Source organism: Solanum pennellii, chromosome 4, assembly GCF_001406875.1.
Source record: "Solanum pennellii chromosome 4, SPENNV200".
NCBI lineage: Eukaryota > Viridiplantae > Streptophyta > Magnoliopsida > Solanales > Solanaceae > Solanum > Solanum pennellii.
Genome location: NC_028640.1, coordinates 75,704,065 through 75,709,917, shown reverse-complemented (window position 1 = coordinate 75,709,917; position 5,853 = coordinate 75,704,065).

Sequence of the window (5,853 nt, the reverse complement as noted above, 5' to 3'; positions counted from 1 at the left end):
TTATAATTGAATATTGGGGTTTCTAGCTTTTATTTATTTTATGTATGTTATGCTTGGTTGAATATCTGTCTTTTTTTGGTGAACGATGCACTCTATTCATCCAATAGTGTTCAATACAAAACAAATAGATGATAACTATCTACACTCCTATCAATTACAAAAAGTCTATACATGCTACAGCTACAAAACACGAGAAACAATCTTACATAGTGAATAAAAAGACAATACAACAACTTCTCTAATTACAAGACCTAAGGGTATGAATTTGAAGCAAGTAAAGGTCTTTGGAAGCTGGAGATGCTTNAGGTATTAGTTGTTTAGTTGATGTACTGATACATGTTTTGAAAATTGTTATAATGTATCATTCACTAAGTTTAATAAATGCGTCATCAACTGTACTTGATGATACATATAGAATCAGTGTGTATATTGTTTAGTCGATGTTTCTGATACATGTATTAGATATGTATCACATGTGATAATGTTTTAGTTAATTCACTGATACATGCACTCTATTCATCCAATAGTGTTCAATACAAAACAAATAGATGATAAGTATCTACACTCCTATCAATTACAAAAAGTCTATGCATGCTACAGCTACAAAACACGAGAAACAATCTTACATAGTGAATAAAAAGACAATACAACAACTTCTCTAATTACAAGACCTAAGGGTATGAATTTGCAAGTAAAGGTCTTTGGAAGCTGGAGATGCTTCTGCCTCTGGTGTTTATATGCAGTACAATTTCCTTGCATAATCAGTCTGCTGAAGATACTCCTCCCCTCTGGAATCTGATCACATTCCTGTCCTTTAGGAAATTGTTGTTAAAATTGACAGCAAACCTTATGGGATGTGTTGGTATCTTTTTAATCTTGTACTTCAGTGGCTGCAATTTGAAAATAAAACAGCAAATTATAACGATATTGAAATATAAATACTAAATAAAACAACTAATAACTTACTGATACATGGTTTCAGTTTTCAGAAATTCATACTACATGAAAAACATGTGATACATGTCTACTACATGTATCAGTGAATTAACTAAAACATTATATCTNCTTTTTTTTGTGAACGATGCACTCTATTCATCCAATAGTGTTCAATACAAAACAAATAGATGATAACTATCTACACTCCTATCAATTACAAAAAGTCTATACATGCTACAGCTACAAAACACGAGAAACAATCTTACATAGTGAATAAAAAGACAATACAACAACTTCTCTAATTACAAGACCTAAGGGTATGAATTTGAAGCAAGTAAAGGTCTTTGGAAGCTGGAGATGCTTCTGCCTCTGGTGTTTATATGCAGTACAGTTTCCTTGCATAATCAGTCTGCTGAAGATACTCCTCCCCTCTGGAATCTGATCACATTCCTGTCCTTTAGGAAATTGTTGTTAAAATTGACAGCAAACCTTATGGGATGTGTTGGTATCTTTTTAATCTTGTACTTCAGTGGCTGCAATTTGAAAATAAAACAGCAAATTATAACGATATTGAAATATAAATACTAAATAAAACAACTAATAACTTACTGATACATGGTTTCAGTTTTCAGAAATTCATACTACATGAAAAACATGTGATACATGTCTACTACATGTATCAGTGAATTAACTAAAACATTATATCTTGTGATACATATCTAATACATGTATCAGAAACATCGACTAAACAATATACACACTGATTCTATATGTATCATCAAGTACAGTTGATGACGCATTTATTAAACTTAGTGAATGATACATTATAACAATTTTCAAAACATGTATCAGTACATCAACTAAACAACTAATACCTTACTGATACATGATATCAGTTTTCAGAAATTCATACTACATGCAAAACATGTGATACATATCTACTACATGTGTCAGTGCATTGACTAAACACTGTACACACTGATTCTATATGTATCATCAAGCACAGTTGATGACGCATTTACTAAACTTATTGAATGATACATTATAACAATTTTCAAAACTTCATGATACATATAAAATGTTATGATACACAACAAATTCATGTATCAATTCACCATCTAAAACACTATACACACTTATTCAAATGTATCAGCAAGCACACTTGATTCCTTAAAATTTTTACTAAGTTTAACAACAGTTTTAAGTACCAAAATACTAACCCGAGACAATGTAGGCCTAACAACAATGTTTGCTGCTTCTTTTTTCTTTTTTTGTTGTATTTTGACAACTTTTGATTTTGATGTTTCGCCAGAGTCTTTGTTTGAATCATTCTAAAGATTAATAGGATCATGCAAAGAGTTTTTCCTATTTTCTTTCCAATTTTCATCGTCGAAATCATATATCCTTCTATTAATTAACGGATCAATTACTATGATGTAATAAAACAATTAACAAAAACAAAAAAGAGAAGAAAAGACGAACTGATGATGAATTAATAATAAAAAGATGCTGGGTTAAGACGATTACAGATTAAGAAGAAAAAGACGATGATGGATTAAAAATAAAAAGAAGAAACCAATAAAATATGCTGGGTTAAGAAGAATGAAGATGATTATGGGAAAAAAAGAACTGAAACTTGATGGAGTAAGAACAAAACGGGAGAAGTTAAGAGAAGTTGTCCTGATTTTTGAAATTTCAAATTTTTTGAATTTTGAACTTCAAAATTTCAAAATTGGGTCTTTTATTTAAAATTAATTACAATTAATAATTCAAAATCAAAAAACTGATTTAAAAGGTTGAGTGTTTACATGGTAAAAATTCAAAATCAAAAAACTGATTTAAAAGGTTGAGTGTTTACATGGTAAAAATTCAAAATCCAAAAACTGATTTAAAAGGTTGAGTGTTTTAATGGAGAAAAAATAGGCATTAAAATGGGTAATTGTGTATTATAGGAGAGAGAATGTAATGTATCTATAAACTTACACTAAAATTAAAAAAATGAGAATTATGTAATATTTAAAAAAAGAAGGGAAAATTAGAGAATATAAAACTTATAGTTATGTATTTAAGTTATTTTTCCTATAATTTTCCCTTCCAACATATAATAGGCCCAAATTTCTTAAAATCCAAACAATTTGTAAGCCCACTGATGGCCCATTTTGATACCCCCTAAAAAATAAAAATTAATATATTCGAATAAAATTGAATAAAAAAGTAGCAAATAAGCTAGGTCTGTATCATAAAAATAATTTTAAATAACCTGATTTTCTTTATCTAATTCTTCTTTCTTTAATTTTTTCTCCCCATTCAAAAATAAGAGATACATTTTTTTTATTCATTTTTTTTACCTAAAGAACTTCGATTCAAAATTATTATAGAAACTATGTTTTGCTGATATCGCAAACAAAACCAAAACTATGGTCCTCAAGATAAAGCAACGGCCATTTTTCTCACGATTTTCAGAATTATCATACGTATGTATAATTTCCTCACGATTACTGAAATTATCATATGCATGAACAATCTCTTCACAGTCCTTCTGTGGTTCCGCCATACTTATAAAAAAGGATATATGCTTAGATTTGGTGATGGGTAGGTATAGTATACCTTCTATGAAAATCTCAAGTATGTATAAAAGAAAACTTAAGTCCTAGTTAAATTAAATAAGTGACAAATCAAATATACAAGATGGAGTCCGAAGCTTAATGGGTACAAAATGTTAACAAAAATTCTAAAACGATATATAAATTTTAAATTTAACCAAAACGGCAAAATCGCTGGTAGAGCAGTGATTTTGCTCACTGGAAAAGCAAAATCGCTGCAACACCAGCGATTTGCTAAATTTAATAATTTTTTTTTAAAAAATAAATGAAATGGCAGCGATTTAAGTCAAAATTTTTTTCTTTTTTTTTTTTAAAAAAATAAGTCGCTGCAGTAGCAGCGATTTAGTTTTTTTTAATTTTTTTTTTGTTTATATGACCATGTTTAGGCCGATAAATTCTAAGTTGGCTTTAGAGCCACCCCCTATGATTAGTGCATATTGATGGATAATTTGAAGTTATTGTATAATTAGGAATAACTTTCGTCTTGGCAATTTTGGAAAAAAGATATTTTGACGTCGATTCCATCCTTTTGAAATTTTATTTGATGGGATGTAGCAAATATTGTTAAGTAATTTATTATTTTTAAAGAAAATATTTTTTGATTAATTAAACATGAAAAAAAATATTTTCTTAAACATGTACCACACCTTTAGCAGCAAGGTAGTAGAAACATTGAAGAGATTAATTAGTCAAGAATCAATATTAATCTTATAAAACATTAAAATTATAATCAACATAACGATAAAAAAATTACAAAAATACAAAAAAAAAAAAACTGAGATAATAAACTTTTATAATTGGGTAAACACTTATCACTCTGATTAAGTAGTATATATCGTCGATCGATTTCCTTCGTTATCTCCCCCTTTTTAGAAATGACAGATTAGAGGACGAACACAGCATAAGCAGATTGTACAAAAGGTTTACTGAATTGTACAACAAACTTAGTTTTTCCTATTTTTTTCTGCTAACACGTGTATTGTCCTCTAGCAAACCACGTACCACTTCATATTGCAAACAGACTATCTTACAGATTTCTATCTTCCTTCTCTTTTCAACATTGGCTTTGTTCTTCACTCTTCTCATAGTTTCTCTATCATTTGTTTTGGTAATTTATCTCCTCTTTCTCCATTTTACTTTTTCTATGAAAATTAATTTTTCTATTTGGAATCTCAAATTTCACCTCTTCTTCCTTGATTGTTCGGCCTTCTAATTGTGTGCTATTTTTGCTGATGTATCTCTTCCCTAAATTTTTGTTGTTTTAGTGCAGTTTCTTTGATTTTAATCATTATGACAACTTTTAAATTGTCTCTTATTAGATTTTATACGTACTTATTAACAATTTTTTTCTAATTTATTCATGCATGTCTGGTTCTATCTCAAAGTCTCTTTTATAGTACTTTTTCGTTTGTGCTGTTAAAATCTATGTAACTAGATGTGCCTCTGCTTATTTTTTTTTTAATTCTAACAAGTATTCTGTAGTTGCAACAACTAATTCAATTTAAGTGACACACTTAAGGTGTTTGATAGTATGCCTAAACTAACTAAATTTTTTTTCTACAGATTTTCTACTATGTATTCATTTGTACGTGAATGATCCAAAAGGTTGGTGCTTTGTTTCTACTAGATGTCTGTTGTTTATATATATTTTATTTATTTATCCCAAGAAATGGTTTGTCCTTTGTTTGCATCTATTTCAATTGCAAGTTGTTGCTATTAGTTAAACTTTGTGTTAGCGAAAAAATTTAGATATAATGTACAGTTTTTTCAGCACTCTATTAAACTATAAATATTATTTTTATCAAGATAAAATATTTCTCGAAGTAAGAATGTCAACATATAAGGGCAATACATAGATTTTAAAAGACCAAGGACATCGGCTAGATGATAGAGTTATGTACTACTTTTACCTTTTTTTGGTTAAAGGTAAAGCATGAAGAAGAAACTTCTTAGAGGACTAAATGAAGGATGGATTGAAGTACTCCATCATATCTATTTGATCTCTCTTAACTTTGATGGTTGAATAGGTGTATAATGTGATTTCAACAATCTTCTTTCTCAAATTCGTAGTAGGATTCATGTATGTTGTCTTGAAATGGATGTTGTGAGTCGTATATTAGTACACAAAGGTGATGGTTAGCCCTTAACTCTAAAATGTTAACTCTATTTGTCTTTTCTAGACATATGGTTGCTTACATTCATTTTGTTCCTTCATGCTTCAATGACAATTAACATAGACATTTGCACTTCCTTTTGCTCCTGTATTTCTTTTATCATTAGTGTTGAACTACAACTCTTCATTTGATAAGATATT